This window comes from Aythya ferina (genome assembly GCF_964211825.1).
Source record: "Aythya ferina genome assembly, chromosome: 6".
Taxonomy (NCBI): domain Eukaryota; kingdom Metazoa; phylum Chordata; class Aves; order Anseriformes; family Anatidae; genus Aythya; species Aythya ferina.
The window spans coordinates 19,772,269-19,792,797 of NC_140303.1; the positions used below are offsets into that span (position 1 = coordinate 19,772,269).

The following is a 20,529-nucleotide window of genomic DNA, read 5'->3' on the forward strand; positions in this document are numbered from 1 at the left end:
CAAAAAGCACCTAGGGTGAAATTTACCGGCCTGGTCAGACACCCAGCACGCAGCTCTCCTGCCCTTCCAGCCTCACTCCTGTCTGCCCAAGCACACACTTTGGGCACAATTTTCCACTCCAGACCTCGGTACTGGTCCCAAAGACGTTAACAGAAGTTTTATTTCTAGGAATTTTAATCACGGTTAGAGGGAGTAGGAAGCAGAGCATCTCTTGTCTGGGAAAGCCATCTCTGCGTGAGTTAATTGAGGCAAGAAGCACAAATCCCTTTAGGGCCGCCATGCGGAGAGGGGTAATCGACCTTCCCACACCTCTGCGTACTGCAGACGTTAAAGGGAAAAAAAAAAACAACTTCGTCTTCCTCGCTGCTTAATTCCCTTTGCCCTCCTCCCCCTGCCCGCCGCGGCGGGGCTGCCCCGCTCCTCCCCGGACTGAGCCCCGCGGGCAGACCGGGCACGGGGGGCACCGGGGGGCCTCGGGCAGCGCTGCGGGGCCCGGGGCCGGGGCCGGGCCCGGGTCCGGTGCAGCATCTCGGGCGGCGGGGAGCGGCGCCCCAGAGCCGCGCGGCGGCGCTTCCTGCCGCTATAAATAGCGCCCGGCCCAACATGCCCCGGCCGCCGCTGCGGCTGGAGCGCCGCCGGCTGCAGCGCGACGGAGCGCGGTAAGGAGGGGGCCGGGCGGCCGGGCAGGGACCCCCGCCGGGACCCTCGGAGGCGGCAGGGACCCCGGCGCCCCGCTGTAGGCAAGGGGCGGCGCGGTGCCCCTCGGGGAGCCGGGAGCTGAGCCTCGCGTCGTGCCTGTCCCTTCTCTCTCTCTCTGTTTTCTTCCAGACTTCTCTGTCTCGGGCTTGGACGCGCTCCTGCCTCCTGCAGCCGCTCCCGCTCCTCCTCTGTGCTGGCCGGGCTGGCATCCTTCCTCCCTCCTTCCCCGCTTCCCCCTGGCGTTCCTGCTTCCCCCGGGGCAGGGGATGGCGTCGGGTGAGGCCTGGCCTCCGGGTGCACCCCGGGCTGTGCCTCTGCCTCGGCCTCCACGGGGGTGGCTGGTGGCACCGCATCCCTCCTGGCGGTGACACGGGTGGGGACAGCCACGCCGAGCACGTGCGGTGCCCAGCCCGTGCTGCCGTCCCCTGTGGGCACTGGGTGAGCCCTGCGGCTATGTGTTGTGGTGCAGGCACCACCAGCAGGTCTCTGCCCTCTGAGCTGGCTCTCGGGGGCTTTCTGAAGGAGATGCGTTTGCAGACCTCGAGTAAACAGCCGTAAGGTCTCAGCCTTCCCTCCTTGTGTGCTGCTGTGCTCTAATGGCTGCTCCTCGCCTCTCAATAAAAACATCTCCTGTGGGGCAGGACCGTGTCCCTTCTCTGAGTGTGCGTTCTTCAGCTCCCGCCACGTGCCCTGCTCAGGCCTCCTAACTAAAACAAGAGCTTGTCTCTGCTGCTCAGTAGATGTGCTTATTCAGGAATCCACTGTGAGGCAACTTTAAATTGCTTTTTTATTCCTGTGGCACTTCCTCAAAGAAAGGGCCTTAGCAAGCAGCTTTCCTCAGTCTTCCTGGCCTCCAGAGGGTGGGCAGTGTGTTCTGCTCCTCGCTCATGCCCTTTGTCACTGCCTGCTTCGACTTTTCCCCTCCCTTTCTCCATGCCTGCCAGCTCTTCCAGCCACAGGGTGCCTAGGAGGCCCCATGGAGAAGTCCTGTCCTGTTACTTAGTGCCTCCACACTGGACCTGTGGCATACCCTGCTGGGGAGCCATGCTTTACAGAAGGGCACGAGGGATGGCTGTGACAGCGCAGAGGAGCCTGCTCTGGCAGTATGGCTCCCTGAGGGAAAGGTGTCCCCGGCCCTGTGGCCTAGGTGAAGCGCTGGGTGACTGCTCTGGCCCTGGTGGTGCTCAGCATGAGGAGGACCCTGCTGGTGCGTGGTTTTCCCCTCTGCTGGAGCAGCAGCAGGGAAGGAGCACGTGAGGAGGAAATGCAGCTTCTGCGGAGTGCTTCTGCCCTCCACGCAGCGGGAGCACGTGAGGGGAGGGCAGGCACGGGGTGATCCAGGAAGAGAGCAGGAGAAGGCGACAAATAGAGAGGACACTTTTCCTATGCCTGTGGAGTCTGTTTAGCTGGGGTAAAGAGTCTAAAAATGAGGTTGTGTCTATTCTGAGTTACTGTTCCTCCAGAAAGCACTGCTTTTAACTCCTCTGGTACTGTGTGCATCCTTCTCCCCTCCCTGCTCTTCTGGGCTCCCCAGTGTCCTCTGACCTCAAGCAGGATGTTGCCCTTAGCCATATGCCTGTCAAACATGTGGTTTTTCGTGCTGTACATGAAATAGTCATTCCCTTAGCTGGCTGAGACCAGTTCCCTAGGAGCAGTAAGAGGCACACCAGCCCCTGTGGTGGGTCTCTGGGGCAGGGACTGTGCCCTGGAGGTGCAGTTGTGCTGCTCTTGATAGAGCTGAGGGACTTCTACCTCTAACCCTGTCCCTCTTCATCTCTTACTGCTGCTTACCTGTTCCTGCCCTGTGCTGCAGCCCGAGCAACCCTCTCTGGTTATCTGTGGGGTGTGCCACTGACAGGTCCAGCCATCCAGGTTAAAATCCCTCAGAAAGGCGGGAGGGGAGGAGGAGCAGTTCTTCCAGCCTGTGCCACCTCCCCCCTGCCTCGAGAGTGCTCAAAGCTCTCCAACTTCTGCTGCTGCCTTGGTATTTCTACTGCAATTACACTTCTAACTTGTTATAGTATGGCATTGTGCTCTGGGTAGCATCAGGTAGCAAGGGGCCATCTTTAGGCCTAGCACTGGTACTTGGGTACTGTAGCTGTTCCTTTTTTTTTTTTTTTTTTTGTTGTTGTTGAGATACACAGATTTACCACAAAGTTGCATCAGGATATTCATGTTTTTACTGATACAGTAGTCAGAATCAAGAGTTGCCACTGGAATATTATTAGCTATTAAAGGAACAATTTCCTACCTGTAATAGTGCATATGACCTTTACATCAGGTGCCCTCCAGACCTTTCTCAGTGGAGAGGCTGCTGGGGAGCAGGAGCAATACTGATCCCTTTGTGAGGAAAATGCCTTGCAATATTACTCTTCATTACCTACAGTGCATAAAGTTCTAACAGCTATTAATTTTCTGCCTTGCTTATATAAACATCAAGCTTTTCTTGGAGGAAGAAAAGAGGGCATGTTGGTGTTGTCTGATAAAAGTGACATGAGGACAGAATTTCATAGGTTTCCTTTCAAGGCCCATATGTTGTATGGGGGGAGGGGGGTGTATAAATACATGTATTGGCAAAATGTCTTTATGCAAAGACATTAGAAACATTCTGTGCTCTTAACTGCATTGAATCCCCATCTGGATAGTGGACTTATGCTTAGAAACTATGAGAAATAGTGATGCAATGGCAAGGAGGGGATTTCTTTAAAGTTTATGCTCTTGCCAACATAAACATGCTTTACTTGTGGCTACTTCACAACAATATGAAGTCTTGTAAAAGTTCAAATCTAATTAAATGCCTTTGTGTTCTTTCTGCTGGCTCCTTAATCTTGGCTCTAATGCAGATGCTCTTTCTTTTTTCATGTGGTGCACTATAATACTCAGTCAACTGGATCCATTATAATAAAGCACTGTCAAGTATCTTAGCTGAAAACCCATGGCTCTAGCTGTGTGTGAGTTGGGGAGGGTGGAGGGAACATTCTTTATATGGTGAGAAAGTAAATTTTATTCTGGTAGAACAGATCTGGGTAGTACCAAAGATGAAGATGCTGGAAGTGGCCACAAATTGTCAAGGCAGCTGTTTGCTTTGTGTGCCACTGAGTGTGCAATTAATAACTGCTTGCTACTTAGCTGCCTGCTTCAAAAATGTACATGAAAATCTGTTTGTTCTTGAATAATGACTACTGAACTGTTAATTGGCAAATAGCCTAGAAAAGGGATTAATAAAAACTAAATTTAATAAAGAATCATATTTTAGTAGGTTTTGTTCAAAATATTTTGGATGCCTGCAGTGATTAGTATGATGGTGTTTTAATGCTCTCGTGTAGCATCAGCCCCAGGTATAAATATATCTAGATACCGGAAGGGAAGGGAATCAATGAACTGTTACTACTCTATTGTGACTCTTTCCAAACAGTATGTGACCACTGCTGACTTGTAAGTGAAGTCTGAATAGTGAGAAGATGACATGTTTTCAGTGGAATTAACCCTGAACATCAGGGCTCTGACAGGCACTGCTGCTGCTGTTCAGCCCTGCAGGCCTGAAAGAGCCGCTATGCTTGGGCCTCATCCAGCTCAGTGCACAAAGATCAGTGCAGCATCTGTAAAGCTGGGGACACAAGCAGCGAGGGAGCAGTTTCATCTAAATCTGAGAGATCAAAGGCATTCAGAATAGAAAGTATCCTTATACCTGGAAGGAGCAAAGCAGGAAGCCCGAGGAGTGGTTTTAAAGCCTGTTTTGTAACAAACTGCTGTAACCTCTTCAGGAGCCTTCTGCATTTGGTTCTAATCACACGTAAGTACACCATGGAGTTAAAATGTTTCATCTTGTACCTCCTTTAAAGTTGCAGAAGCAAACTTTCGTAATACTTAAGCTGCTCTTGTGGCACCCATCGTCCTCAATTGCTTCACAGCATGTGTAGCTCTGGCCATTTCCCTCCTGGGGCTGAGTCCATGTGAGGAGCCCTCCTGGCCTCCAGCACGTGTGTTCGTGAGCAAGCTCTCCTCCTCTTCATTTGAGCTAAGCTAGCATCTCCTTCCTGCTAAAGAAACTACATGATATTCTTCAATGGGAAATAACACTGAGGTTTAAATAAATGCTCTTAGCAGCTTCAGCAAACCCAAAATCATTTGCGCATGTTTCTCTTGTGATAACTTCAGGAAGTGGGGTGATTCTCTCTTCCTCCTTTTTAGTATTTTTGGTGAGTGCTCTGCTTGAATGCTGAAATCCTTCTGCTGTGAGGAACAGGCTGAGTGGAACAGACTTCCCTGAGCCCTGACCCACCAGAAGTGAGCCCTAGGAAGTAATTGCATTCCTCTGCTTGTTCTTCCTATACAAATTGCCAGCAAGGTGTCCCACAGTGGGGGTTGCTAGCCACTTGCACTGGTTGTCCAGAGGCTGCAGATTCTCCTTCCCTGGAAATGCTTTTTAAACTCACCTGGACAAGGTGCAGGCAGCCTGCTTTCACTCTGCTTAGCCCAGCGATGAACTAGGTGAGGTCCAGCTGATGGCATGCTCTGTTTCTGTACTGCTGCTTAAGCATGGCTACTTTAGTCTGTCCCCAGAACATCTGGGAATAAGTGGTCTCAAAACGTCCAAAAATGGCCTTGAAGTCTGAATAAAGACTTCAAAAAGTAGAGTAAATAGAGAAGCATAGCGTGGGGAAATAGCTTTGCCTGAAGTCCCATAGCAGCAGGTCAGTAATAGCGCTGGGAAAGGATCATAAATCTCCTGACTAGTGCTGTAGTAGCTAAAAGATGTCGTCTTTAAACTTGAAAGCATGTCCTTTCCCTACTCAGCCACTTTCAGATCAATCAGCAGCAGGGACTGCTTTTATCCTCCAAAACATCATTTTTACTTTTTTCTTTATCAGTCATATTCGTAAGGATTTTTAGTACTAAACAGCTTAATGCATTGACTCTCAGGAAACACTAGGAACATCAGATCTGGAAAAGAATTTGGTGAAATAAAGACGAGCTGCAGAGGAAATTTTTAGAAAGTGATGTTATTCCCAGTTTGCCACATAACAATTAATCTCTTATTTTTTAGAGAGGAAAAGAGCAGAAGAAGTTGTACACTGAATCCAAGCCTGAATCTCTCTTTGTTTGAAAATAATAATAAAAATAAAAATCACTTAAAGCTTTTTTAAAAATATGGAGACTGAGAAGACAGATCAGCATTTTAAAGAGCAGCATGAGTTAAGCAGTGAGTTAACCGCATCTGTGTTCCAAATCCAAATGCTACGAACAAGGCACCATTCAGACCTTCGCTTATAAGTTATGCTGCATTCGTTATGCTGTGTTTGTTTGAATTCTGTTGAGAGGAAGAAAAAGAAAATAGATTCAAAAAGCAAAATCATTACTCTTGTTTTGCTAGCTCACTTTTGAAGTGATGAAGCAGGGCTCTCCTTTTCCATCTCTCTCTATTTGTCCAGCACTTATGCAGGGCATCTGCTAATTATTAGCAGCTGTGAAACTATTGAGTTACATAAGCATAACTAAAAGTCAGTGGAGCCTTGCATCATTCGGCAGATCTGCCCATTGCTTATTCACTGCCACAACAGATTGGTTTTGTAACGTACTTGACACGGCTGTCTAAATACTGAGAGGGCATCAGCAGGCACGGGAAGTCGGGAAATCCTTTAAGTCATAGACTTTAGATACGATAATGTGTTGTTTCATTGTCACAACAATCTGTTGCCCAGTTATCCGTGTGTGTTGCCTGTCTGCAGGAGAGCGGTGTCAGGCTGATACCCTCCAACAGCTGAGCCTGCCAGCCACAGAGCCCGATTGTCCGGGCAGCTTTGCTCCAGAGATAGCTGTGGGTGCTGTGCCGCCTGCATGCGAGCAGGGCAAGTGAGAGTGCTGTGAGATGTATCACAAATCAGCTGTGCTCAGTGATATGGCTGAATACAACAAACTGTCTTAACTTTAGAAAAAGCTTCTTTAAAATGGGAGTGTTGGCAACTGAGAACATGAGGTGTCTCAGCCAGGGACTGATCTGTGAAGAAGAGCATGCTGGCACGGGAGGCCCGAGGCTGGCAGAGCCAGGTGCTGCCTCCGGCCATGTAATGCTGTCTCGGCACACCACGGGATTTGGTTAGCAGCACGAGTTTCTTCCCGCTGAACCTGGAGGGAATACAGCAAACTTAATCCCCTGTAGTTCTGGGTATTAAGTCATGGACTATGTAATGAGCTCTCTGATCCAGACTCTGGGTTTGTTTTCAAGCACTTCTTGTCTTGCCCTCTCCTTTGCTGGTTGAAAGATCTCCCTAGGCAAGAGAGGCTGTGAAGTGGTAAGTGCAATGTTATGAAATGTGCAAAATACATGATCCCTAACATACTTGTTCTCGGGAATTAAGAAGGTAAAACAAGTTCCAGGAAATACGGTGACCCTCCAGACAGCAGCCTCTGCACCCGGTGACTTGGAGCTATGCTTCAAACCCTTTCAAGAAGGTTCAAGAGGAGTTTACCTGAGCTTCCCTTCTCTTCTTTCTTCTATTTCCCCTTTTAAAAGCAGCTATGTGAACAGTGATGTCTGAGATCTCATTTTAGAGATTTTAAAGATCTCATATTAAGATGTCTCCCCTAGATCAGTGACCTCTCTCCCACCTTTGCTGTGAGATTGGGGACGGGGCCTCGTCAGCTCACCTCACCCCAGCAGTCTCTGCGGGGTGGTGGGCCCGCAGAGCAGCCCCCAAATGGCTGTGCTCCCCGAGGAAGGGCAGGTGTCTGGGGCAGCATGGCAGGCCCAAAGAGGCTGGGGTCATTCGGGGACTGGCACAGAAAGGTGACTGGTTTGTAACTAGCATCAGTAGGGTAGCTTTGTTATGATGATAACGTGAGGGTTTTTGTTTTCTTGGAGACAATGGGTAACTGGTAACTCTCCCTCCCCTCCTGACTGAGGAAATGTTCCTCAGAAAACAGCTAGTAATTCAAGGGTACTGTTTTGACACCCTTTTGGAATCGATTTAGACCACAGCTTGGTGACAATGGACAGTATCATGCAGTACTGAGCTCTGCAGTTCTCTCCTCAATTTCCACCAACTCATCAGTCCTCCCACGGCAATCACTTCAGTCACTGCTCTCCTCAGGCCCTAGTCTACTCAACACAGGAGGAATCTTAATTGTAGTGGAAGAGAATGAATCATAATTCCTACATAGTCCCTGCAGAACTGAGCTTAAACATGCTTGGTGCTAGCTGAACTTCATCTGTCAGATCCTACCAAGCATGTGCTCATCATAAACTTTACAGATTGGAGTACATCATTTACAAGTCCCTTTGCTGGTGTCTGAGAGCCTCCTGTGGACAATACAGGAGGCCTAACATATTTCCAAAAGCTCCCTGCCTCCCCAGCATGAAAAGACGAAGTAGAGAATTGTCATCCTTACTTTCACATTTGAAGCTACTAAAACAGTTTTTAAAGGAAGTATTAAATGTAAACCATAGAGGGCATTCTGTGTGTGTTGTGTATATTGTAAGTAAACAAACCACTTGTTCATGCACACAATGGGCTCGTACAACTCCGCATATTGACCTTTTTATGTGTATCTATTCAGTCAGATGCTCCTTGTTTTTTATATAGTCAGTTGCCTTAAATTTAGGACCTCTAAGACAGGGTACATTTGCTTAATGCCCACTAAAAATAACTTTCTTTTCCAATTGGACAAATTCAAATAATAGCAATACCCTGGGAAGGAAGATATTAAAGGATAAATACTTCATTTTTTTAGAGAACAGAATTCATCTGAGGCCACAGAGGCAGCACCTACCAGAATATCACAAACTCTGTCTGCAGGTTGTACTTTCAAACCACCCCAGACTAATACTACTTTGAAATTAGTAGAGTACAGTTTTCCTAAAATGTACAAGTTTCCCAGTCAACAGTTATGAAATTCTGCAATGGCAACAGACAGTCCCAGAACTTTGTTTAATACTAGGCAACAGCAAACTACAAGGAGATAATTATCCTGTGGACTTTCCTACTGTATTTTTAGATTCAACTTCTGCATTTGTTCTAACTAGGTAGTTTAGGGAAGGGCAGAAACCTTATGTTATAGCACAACTTATTTTAAATAGATTGTTCTTAATCAAAATGGCCTGTGTCCCTTGGATGTAAATGATGTTTCTTGTCTTCCGAGTCCAGCAGCAGTATGGATGACCTTCTGAGATGAAGCAGTACCGATGTGGCAGTGACTGCAAGAAACTCAGAGGCATTCTGAAGTTCTAAGGGTGCTTTAAGTACTCCAAAAAGATACTCGGATTCAAACCGGTTATATGTTGTAGTTTTTTTTTCTTTTGGATTAGTTCTAATTTCAAATTCTCTAATAAGCTCGTGCTTTTCAAAGTGAAGTCTTCTTCATAAGTCTTATCCTGAGAGGTTGCTGCATGCTTACTTGGCCTCTGAAGTGGAATCAGAGCATTATTTAATTCCTCATCACCTGTTTTTCCCCTTCCTAGCAGGTTTTTACAGGATCAGCGTCTTCAAAACTCATAACTTTATTTTATTTGGACATCCTTAAAAGTGTGTGTATGCTGACTGGAGTAGAGAGGAAGACATTAACTTTAGCTGCTATAGGGAACTAGAAAATGGAGTACTCCATAACTGACAAACTGCATGAGGTGACTGGACAAGTTCCTCCTTTATTTGTCTACAGTGTGCCAGTTGTTCAGCAGAACATCCCTGATAATGCAAGTGAATCGCAGGGTAAAACCCAGTTGGATGTCATCACACACAGTACTTAAGCAAGAACACTGAGGGACTTTGTGCTTCCCAGAGAAAGAACTGTCAGTGTTGTCTTCTGGTTTTTGTTACTTGAGAGTTCCCCAAGAAAGTTTCCTCTTAGGAGCAATAATGGAGTTCACAGTTGTTTACAGTGAGAGTGCTATAACACTGCTCTTCTTTGCTTAGACTGAAAGCTTTTATTCTTCTCACAAATACATTTGCTCACTGTTTGTTCACTCATCAGTGAGAATGATTAGGCATTAAAGAAACCGTGGTCGTGATGCTGTATACCACAGCATTTAACAGCTCTCAAAGCCTTCCACTTTCAGTTATGGACAGAAGCAAACAAAAATACAATGGAAAACACTGCAGAAGGAAAAGTAAAAAGAACATAGTGTGTTTTCACCTTCTTCCCTTTATCTAGAGATAAGGAAGTATCCCACTGCCACTTCCTAGTGCACGAAGTTATGTCTAGCTAAGAAGTGAGAACAGACACAAAAATAAAACCAGCAAGCTCACAAAGTGGCATGTGGGTGTGCTCCTCAGTCCCATCCCACCCTTGATGGGACCAAGGTTGCAGCAGTGCTGGGGCAAGACGGTCAGGGGTTGTGTTTCCTGGGGGTCGTGTGGGCTGTTGTCCCTTGGGTGTGTGTGCATAGGTGCTTCCTCTGTCCTTGGGCAGAGTCAGCTGCTTATTTTTGGAAAAGGTAGGATAACTCCTTCATTCTACCACCCTTGACATCTTTTTTCAAGGGGTTTGGGGTGTCACTGTAATGTGACTGTTCGGGGGGAAGCAAAAACAATGCATCTGCAGGAACGTTTAATGCAATGTTGGTTCTGTCCAGTAAAATTCTCACAAATCGTAGTCTCACTTCTCTGTATTGAATTCTGGCTTGTTCAGGTCCCAGCTTCTTCATTTCTCAACAGAGCACGTGATCCCAGTAGCACTGTAATTTTCTATAACCTACATCAGTGTAGGATCTCAGACCCTGTCACTAGGGAATTCTGTCTGGTGTAAAATTGGGGATTTTTTTTTTTTATTACTTTTTCAGAATATTAATTATGGAAGCAGTTAGTCTCGTGGACTGTCAAAGGTCTTCAAAACCAGAACTCCCAGGAGCAGTGCAGTGCACTAGCTTTCTCGTTAGAAGTTGAGAGAACAACAACTGTCCCACTTAGCAGCAAAAGACCTAAAGTTATATATGTCACAAAGTTTACTTAAATCTGAACCGTTAATGCTGTGAAACCTCAAGCAGGAATAAACAGCCTGTATAACAGCTGCTGTAGCCGAGCCCCTGCTGGCAGCATGTCGCGGCAGGGAGGTGGATGCGGAGGCACCTTCGGGCTCCTGCAGCGCAGCGTGCAGTGGTGCTTGCCACATCACCTCCCCTGCGAGTCCTGCTCTGTAACAGGCTGGCTGTGCTGGGACCTGGCCCCCAGGCAAACAGCTCTACCGAAAGGCTCAACCATAAACGACTGAAATGTGGTTGAAAGTTCAGTTATGTTCTTCCATGGAGTTTCTGCTGTTCCTAGCCAGAGCACTAAACTGCTGTCCTTGCTTTCAGTCTCAGCCTGCTAATGAGGGGGCTTATTCTGCCTGCTGGTTCCCTAGTGTGCAGTGGGGACCTTCACAGCCAAGGCTTCAGAAACCCAGCCCCTCTTACTTGGGGAGTTGTGTTAGTGTAGTGTAATTGCAACAAGTTGGTAATCGGAGGTATTCAAAGGTCAAAATGCTGTTGAGCAACTTCCAGGCTGGAAGCTGCCATGGAGCAGCCAGATGATGAATGAGGGCTGAAGCTACTCCCTGATTCCCAGGGATCACTGGGCACAGTGGCATGAGCCTGGATGCAGTACCTGTGGCTGCCCGTTGTGTGAGTGAGGTATAGGATCAACACCTGGTCTCCCCGAGCACGCAGGGAACTTGTGTCTCAGGGCTGTTCTCTGGATGCCTCTCCATTCCCTGTTAGTTTGACTACTGCTCTCTGAATTCATAGCAATAAACTCTCCTAATTCTTAGGAGTAACACAGATAATTAAATGAAAATATAGCATGCTGTGGGTATACATATTCATAAACTGAGCCTCCCTTTCTCCTGTTTATCCTTGGGAGAACACTCCTTTTAATAACTATTAATGAAAGAAAAACCCATGATCTGATCTCACCTGATATGATCTTACCTTACTCAGGCACAGCTCCTCTCAGTGTGGAGGTGCTGGCACTTGAACCTACACAAGGAGTAAGAGTTCTCATCCGTTACACAGCAGAGGAGCTGGTACTATTTTATAATCACCCAGCAAGTATGTACGGATGCTGATCTGTGTCTATATTTAACATCCAGATATTCCTGATGTGGAATATACCACCCATGGGAAAAATGCAAAAAATGGACTAAAGTTCTCATTGATTGGGACTTTCCATTTAAAAAAAAAAAAAAAAAAAAAGGAAAGGAAAGAAAGACATGAACTTTGGATAGGATGTTCCTACTGTAAAATAGTACACAGCTGCTCTTAATCTGTGGAAATCATGCCAATGTGTACTCCTGTATTAATTAGTGTGCTTCTAGTTAGCTCCCTTTCTGTTTTCTAGTGAATCACAAATTTTCAGTACTTCCAATATGAATGCTCAGGGTGTAAAAGGGAAAATAGATTAGACAAAAGTAGCAGACTTTTTTGAAAAAGAATCTAGTTGCTCAAATGTCATAGCTGCACATGTTGAACAGATAACGGAGGAAAGAGGGGCTTGGTTTGCAATTAAAAAGATTAGACAATCGCCCAAAGTAAACAATTCTATAAATGGTAAGAATCCTGAATTCAAAATAATAGCAATATGTTACTCAATATTAGTTTAGTTGTCATGCCTTTTAATAATCTGTAATTTATAGTTTAAGCTCCAGTTCATTCAGGTTCCTTTAGCTACAGACATTATTAGATCAGATGCTTTTCATAAAAGGTTCTCTAGTTTAAAAGAAAATATAGATCTCATACAGAAGTAACAGCCTAAAATTGTGTGTCTTATCAGATAGAAAACTGGTCTTGTCAATAAATGCTGTTTCTGTGGCTTTAAAATGTGTGGCTGTTGTGGTAGGTCATGATTGCTAGGGTGCAGATTTATTTAGCTTTGTTCTCGTGTGTGCGTGTGCACAAATATTGATGGGAAGTTTGAATATAAAGTATTACTCAATTTAACTGTGGTTTTAAAAACAGTGTTTTCTGCTGAAATAACCAAGTATATAAAAACTCTTCATCATATTGTTTGTACCTGAAGCTTCATAAACTTTGAGACTCATGTTAATAGCGAAAGACAAATTGCACGATAATAAATATCTTTTAGTATCGCCATCATTGCTGCGTTCATATATTGAAAAAGATAATTAGAGACTAGGCATGCCATTGGCAAGATATAACAAATACACTGTTCTGGAAAAATAGAGAGGCAATTTTTACTGAGCAAAAATTGTTGGAAATATTCTTTGAAAAGACAGCAAATGGTTTTTGTTTGTGCGTCTGTCTGAGTAATCCCATATCCTTTGAACAATTTGAAGAGAAACCGTGTCTCAAGCTTATTGGGTAAGAAGGTTGCAAATTAAGAAACTAGGTATTATGTGAAATTAAGTATTATAAGCAACCACTGGTAGTATTTGTTTTAATAGAAGTTCTTTTTTTTTGCTTCTGTGAACAAATTAAGGTTATTTGAATTGTCTATAGTGATATGAAGAGAATTCCACCATGGTAGTTCTCTTTTTAGAAATGTATCTTACAATTCCTTTATCAAAATTAAGGGAGCAGTGCAGGACTCTTCTTTTGGAGTCTGATATCTGTACTACTGGGGGGAACAACCAGACAAAAAACTTTCTCAGAGCAAGGTTTGTCAATTCAGCAGTTTTCACTCAGTAAATATGTAGGCATTTCTAGGTATATTACGTTTCCTTAGTAATGACTTTTATTTACGTGGCTGTCGTCTGAAAGGGCAGCCTGTGGCTTAAACCAATTGTGATCGCTAAAAGTGTAATGTCTCATAGGCACGTAGCTGTTAATTTTATGTAGACTTAATTTTGTTTTCTGCTCTTTTCTTAATTATTTTGACCTTTCAGATTTGTCTTCATAATTACTAAAATATATAAGCAAGTAATTGCTCTTATGTTAGAATTGGTCATGTGGTAATGGTATTTTTAATACCTAAAATGACACCAAAACAGTCTGATTTTGGCTAAGATCAGAGAAAATCTGTCCGAAGACTGTTCCTTACAGCAGTGAGCAAAGAAGAGGAAAAAAAAAAAAAAAAAGAGGAGAATCCACTTGAAGAGTGAATGTCTGAAGGACAGTTGAATCATTTCAGATAGTGTTACTAGTTTGCTTGCTTCTTTTGCATTTATCATCTAGGTATAATGGTCTTAAAAATCCTGTGAATGATCTGGTTGGAAGCCTCTAAAGATTTCATTGGAAACTCTTTTCTGCATTTAGATGAAAGAAAATTCTCAGTGTTAAGGTTTTTGTCCCACAGTTTGTTTTTCCTGGCTTCAGGCAGGACAAGAGCTGTGCAAAAACCCTTCATCTTCCATGCAAAGGTGACCATAGAATAGGAGGAGGAGGAACACTGGCCAGAAACATTTTGACAATGAGATTTTGTCCACATCCTGGCGGAAGGTTAAGACAGATTCTCTTTTTTATCTGATGTGATTCCCCTACCATCATTACCTCCAAGGAGCATGTTAATATTTCATAGTTCTGAAAAGACATAGTGGGCAACATTAAACATTTATGTCTCTGCGAAGTCACGCTGATGCCACCAGGATAGTGAGCTCTATATCACACATGCTCTAATTCACCCTAAACACCCACTGTTTACTAATCTTCAGCCCCCGTCTGTGCTGATAATGAGCAAGAGGAAATGGAAACAGCAGGGATTACATGCTACTGAGAAGTCCCAGTTTCCATGCCTGGTTGTAATTCTTTCAACAAACTCTTGCTGACTGTGCTCCTGCTTTGAAGTTTGAACACCTCTGTATTAGTGCTGGGCTCTTGTGATTTGGCAAGCAGATTTGGGAGTTTTGTGGTCGTGTTTTAGTAGCTTCATACAATGATGTACTCTTGTGCTTGCATGTGTTGTGCCTGCTTGAGGTCAGGAGCGACATGGATTGTTTTGCTGGATTGCTGAGATGTTAATTGCTCGTATTTGCTGGTGACAGGTACCAGAGAGAAAACATTCCTCACGATACCCACTGTTGTGTGGAGATGTGTGTCCACAACATACGTTGTGTGTGTGCTATAGACACAGCCATATCAGTGAGCAAAGTGACTTTCCATAAAAAGAGTAAATGTTTTTGTAAGGCAAGTGACACGCGTGGGATTGAATGAATGATGGCATTTGGCATCATCTGGTCCAGAATCATCAAATGTGTTAAGTAGAGCAGTGCATGTTTCTAATCTAAACCCAAAACCTCAGGGCCTGTGATTGCTTTCTAACCCCCACAGCCAGCACAAGACAGCAAATTATTTGTGTAAATGGCTCTACAGCCACAGCCATTAACATCCTGGTGTAGCTCATCTGTCAGGTCACTGTGCAACTTATTATTGCTGCTGGGGTGGTCCTTTATTCGTAAATCAAACACCGTTTGATCCAGTTGCAAGTGAGGGGGAATCAATTTACAGTCTTATAAACAGCTTGTGCCATCCACAATGTTAGTGGCACGTTTCAGTTACCCAGGTATGTGCTGGGAAGAGCTTTGGGGGGGCTTTCCACTTGGAAGATAAAGAAATGGTTTTGTCTGGCATATATACAAGGTGAGATCCAGCATCTGTTACAAGCATTGGCTTATCACCCAAGATTGCTACCAAAAACCCCAGAGAAACTACAGTCCTCCAGAATGTGCCAGTCAGCAGATACCTCATCTGTGACAAGGATGGGGAACTAAATGGCTGACGTGCAGGGGACAATTCATCAGGTTTCAGATGTCTCGTTTTGTGTAGCAATGGTCTGTGGTCAGAACTGATAGATCCTTCAGTGTCTGTGGTGGCCCAAGGGGCCGAGAAGCTTAGCAGATCATGCGTGAGGGTTGTGCGGGTGCTGCAAATCCCCAGGTACCACACAGCTGCTGTGGGTGTCCCCGCAGTGCCATCTGTGTGGCCCCACCAAAGGACGTCAGCCCCCAGTAAGGTGCCTCCAGCTGGAGTGACACCCTCAGAGGACATTTTGCTTGGGTGTAGCTTAAAAGGAGGTGGCTGTGAGTTGCTCCCTCAGCAAATTAATTCCTTGCATCTTGACCAATGTGGAGAGGGGCATTTTGGGGGAGTATAAAGGTATATTTGCCCCATCAGGGACTCCAAGCACAGCTCTGACATGGTCCAGTATGTGCCACTAGCTCCTCACGCAGCAGTTAGCACTTTAGAAGTGACTTTGTAAATACAACCCCTTGAAAAGAAGAGAAATAAACTGGCTCTTGTCAGCGATGACTGCTAGCCTAGGAGTGGCTGGGCGAGCAGCTGAAGACAAGCACAATGAAGCAGTGTGTTGTGCACAAACACGGTGACTTCCTGAACTCTTCAACTTCCCCTCAGCGCCTCTGAAGGCTACAGTTCAGCATATAATGTCTCTGCGTGCTCAGCGCCAGAAAGTGCTTAAGCTGCATGCATCTCGCAGTGCTCTCAAGTGTCTTCCAGTGTAAATAATACCCCGGCCTCTCTCTGGCCAGTTGGCACCAAATGGTAAATCGGGGCAGAGCAGGTGCATCTGTGGCCATGTGCTTGCACGTGCGCTCATCCTGCTGCCACGCAAGCTCAGGAGTGTGTGCACTAGTAGGCATGTGTGTGCCCAAAAAGTCTTGTGCAGAAGCATCCATCTTGTGGACCAGTCCTTTTTTCAGTCACGTGTATCTCCTTTTGTATGGGTCTCCTCTGCATGTTTGCACTTAAGTTCCTTGTGTTTGAGAGGCTTGTACTGGTCTTACCTTGTCAGGCTGAATAGATCCTTGCCTTTTTGGAGCTTGTCCCTCTGTTGGGCGGTCTTATACAGTGTCTGCATGCTTGCAGGGAAGGTGGGGTGTTCATTGTGCAGGTGTAGCACAAGCACAAAGCTTTTGGCAGCCGGTGACCCCGGCAGCAGGAAGGTACTGCCTGGGAACTCCTGCTGTTTGTCACTGCCTCTTTGCCACAGCGCACTTCTGCCACATCTCTGTGGGGAGAAGGGGTCCTGAACATCATTCCCAGTCATTTTGCCTCAGGGTCAGTCAGATTAGCCCACCAATAAGTCACTGGAGCTCATTGAGCTTGTTGGTTGACTAGCAAGCAGTTGCAGGAAGCCTGGAGGCAGCAGACCAGAAGGTGACCCCTGGCTGATCATACCGGGAGGCTGTTCACAGCACTTGTGTATCTGGCACAGTTTGCTTTAAAAGATGGACATTTTTAGTGGAAAGCTCTTGCTTTACGTAGAAATTACGTACACTGCACCAAACAGCGTGCACGGAAGCATCGTGCATTGGTTTGCTCTCGCTTCTCAAAGTAAGCTGTGGTTTCGTGTACAGCCCGGCTGACGGCAAAGCTGGCTTCGTGCTAGTGCTTGTCCGCTGCTGGCTGAGTGGGGCTACTGGGGATTATAAAAGGGGGAAAAGGAGTCTGACTTGTGAAGGCTAGATCTGTTCCTCAACCTGGTTCGTGGTGCAGCCCAAGCACCAGCAGTGCCAGCACACCTGAGGTGGCTGAGGCCTGCGGGAAGAGCGGTGCCGGTAGGATGGCTGTGGAGGGGGAGCGTTGCTGCTGAAGGCGGGCATCCTGAACCGCAGCAGCACCACGGCCTGTGTGCACGCCTCCTGCCTTCAGATCCTTCACACCCATGCTTAGGTGCAGCTAACTCCAGCCCATGCCTAAGCACATACGCTGGCCATCAGCCTCCGCACAAACCCTGCCGCAGTGTAGCAGCCCTGCCTGTGTTCAGCCCTTGCCAGGCCGATCAGTGCCCCAGGTGTTGGCTTTTGTTTCTTCAGCTCCCCCTAAAGGGGAGATTTTTAAGTGCCCCCTCCTCTCTTTGGGCTGGCTGAGGTGTTTAGCGTTTTCCTCAAGAAACATCTTCCGGCAGAGCAGTGTCTCGCTGCTGTCTCCAGTCTGCCTCTCCTCTGAGGTTAGCTCATGATAGTCTTCAAGCTTCCTCTGCAGGCTCTTGCTGTATTTCTGGTGTTGGTACCATTTATGATTAGCTTGCTTTTCCAGAATCCACTTGTCTCTAAATTAAAAGAAAAAAAAAATCTGCTAAAATACAACCTACTGACTAATGCTGTAAGCGTACTCATCTAATCTGTGACTTTCTTGTCCTTCCTTTCATGACCTATGTTTGCCCATCATTTGATGACACTACGTGGATGCATGCTGCTGAGAAGAGAATCTTTACTCTTCTGAAGTTCTATTTTTCATAGGACTCAAACTCCTGTGAAACATGTTTGCCACATTCAAATGAAAAATATTTCAAAAATTGTCAATAACTACTACATCTACTCAAACTAGATACATTGACACATTGTCACTCAAAGTCTGATATGCAAATATCCTTGAACTGAAATTTCCCACGCCTGCAGTGTAATTGCACTCTCCACTATTGCATGTTTCCTCTTTTTTTTTTTTTTTTTTTCTAAAAAAAAGGGGGGGTGGCAGTTGAGCATGCTGTAATAGAATCATGTTTAGGGTTTGGTATTAATACATAGAAATAGTACAAAAAGGGCCATTGAATCATGTGATGACTCAGAAGGAAACAGAGGAGAACTCTTTCTGGCTATGCAGAAATGTCAGTGGTTCAACATAAGAGCAGAAGTCTCTTAAACATGCTGGAGGGGACCGAGTTTCTTCATCTGGTTTTAAAAAGTAAATGAAGCAAGTCTAGCAAGGTGCAGTAAGGAAGTGTGGTGTCACATGCAGCTCTACAGGAAACAAGAGCGAAGCTACTGGGGAAGTTCAGAGCTGGGTGACTTACAACGTATTCAACTAGCACAGGTTAGTCTTTTATAATCGTCTTTTTAACCATCCTACAGGGGTTTCGTGTATGTATTTTCACTGAGTTTTGGTGGAGCGGGGACTAAAGCTATCAGCATGGCTCGTGTCGTGTTAGCAGCGAGTGAGCGAGGTGGGCTTCCACAGGACCTTACAAAGGTAAAAATAGGAAGCTTCTCTCTGAGTTAGCCTGGTTTGTGGGAAGCTTGGAGCCTGCCCTGCTATACAACAGCAGCATGGAGCTGAATCCAGTTAGAAATATGAACAAAATTTTCTCTGACTGGGTGAAGTTTCTCATATAATCAGCAAAAGGTGTGGATGTTTCATAGAGGGGTTCAGTGTTAATAAATACCAGAAAGTGCTTTCTCAAACACAGGTTAAAGCTATTGATTACAGTGAGAAATTTGTTTTGTTTGTTTTGTCTGGTGCTGACTCTCTAACTGTTCTGTTTGATTTTGCTGGTGCAGTCTCTTTGTAAGGTTTTCTCTCATTCCCTACGTCTGTTGAGGAATTCCATCTCCGCCTTTCTGTGCTGGAGGCTTTTTGGCTTGGGAACCCACTGTATTGGGAAAGAAACAGCACCAGTTTGGTGCTGGAGCGCTTGGAGCTCTCAAAGCAAGCGTGTTTGGGGGGGGTGTACGTTTTGTATTCCTACAGAAAAAGTACGGTTGTTATTTTTAACTGTTGCAAGAAAAATCTGATTCATTTTTTAATGCAAAGTTGTAGGGAAAGTTAAAAAGAAGAAACTTCAAGAGGACAAAATGCAGAATATTTTAATAGCACTTTACAGACTCTGAAATACAGCTTGTGGTGGAAGGGTAACTAAGCAGCTCTCCATCTCTGTCTTTCTAATGGGAAAGATCCAGGGAATATGAATGAAAGAAGAAAATCTTTCCTCCTGTGTATATGAACTTCAGCAAAACCATGGTCCTTCATCCTTCAAGGTGGTGCCTGGTGTTCCCGGGCAGCATAGCGGTAACGGCAGTATGGGGCGAGCCCTGCAGGGAGGCTGGTGTTTGGGGTCGGGGATGGGTCTTGCCGCAGGGACCCTGCACCCTGCCCAGAGCTGTAAATGTAGCCCAGGGATGCTTTTATTTGGAAATAGAAGCCTTGCAGAGCTGGCTGTCAAGTTCTGAGCTCTGGAGTTTTAAAGGCAAGGCTCTAGCCTTAGCCAGGCTCCTCTGCTTCTGAAAATGTAGCAGATTTTGCAGAGTGCCACAGTTCTGTCTCTAATCAGTCTTTCTGCTTTGTTAGGGTTTCTAACCTCCAACTCTGAAACTCAAGTCTGCTGTATAACTAAGAATGTGATTTAAAACCAATTTAGTAAAATCCAACTGCAGACATTTTGATTTCAGCCTAATCCTGCTTTATAGTGGCTCATCTCATACAGATCAGGAGTTGTTTTAAGCTAAATAAAATGGCTTGTAAATAATATGTTTGACCTTCCGCACAGTGGTTAGTGCTAGGTATTTGAAAGTGAATTCAAAAATAAACTGATACACTTTTCCAAATAAATAAAGCCCACTGCTGTTCCTCGTGTACCAGGAGCAAGCCCAGCCAGCCAGGACCGACAGAAGAGGGGGAAAGCATGAGAGGAGAGGGGGGTTCAGAGCAGGCCCCTTGCACCAGCTTCTGTTAGGAAAGCCAGGGCAAGAATGTTTCTTTCTCAAACAAATTAAAAAGGAAATCTGCAAAAGGAGGAAAGGGAATAAAGAGTACAGACTAAACAAAAGGAAATAAATATGGCTTGGAATGAGAGAGAAGGAAACCAAAAGAAGAAAATAGTAAAAAATGGAACCAGATGGGGACAAATTCTGTGCTCAGGAAAAAAACTGCTCTTTTACTGAGGTTGGGAAGGAAGGGGAATGGGTGTATGTGTGTGGACATGTTTGTAACACCTATGGAAGAAATGTTCTTTTTTTTTTTTTTTTTTTTGGGGGGGGGGTGGGGGGTGTTTTTGCTTGCTTGCTTTTTGTTTTTTAATGGTTTCTTTTGGTTTCTTTTCCATGGGAAGTATTAGTGTAAAACTTTGTAAGTCTGAGATAGCTTCAAAGTTAGATGAAATCCACTTTAAATTTGCCTTAATTCTGCAAATAGAAAAACAGAATGCACACAGTGCCACTTAAACCTCCAGCCAG

General features: G+C 45.4%; 1 protein-coding gene across 4 annotated transcripts in view; it reads left to right on the top strand.

Annotated features, from left to right (window-relative positions):
* The first annotated feature begins 461 nt into the window (after positions 1–461).
* Positions 462–20,529, top strand: part of WIPF1 (WAS/WASL interacting protein family member 1) — a 53,240-nt gene continuing 33,172 nt past the window's right edge. Inside the window, exon 1 of one of the 4 annotated variants that reach the window (XM_084522838.1) lies at positions 462–659. The gene's annotated coding sequence lies outside the window, so the exon portion shown is untranslated. Of the gene's footprint in view, positions 660–4,228; positions 4,493–18,173; positions 18,395–18,445; positions 18,551–20,529 lie in introns of those variants that run through there. The other 3 variants (XM_084522841.1, XM_084522839.1, XM_084522840.1) reach the window with 3 other exon arrangements.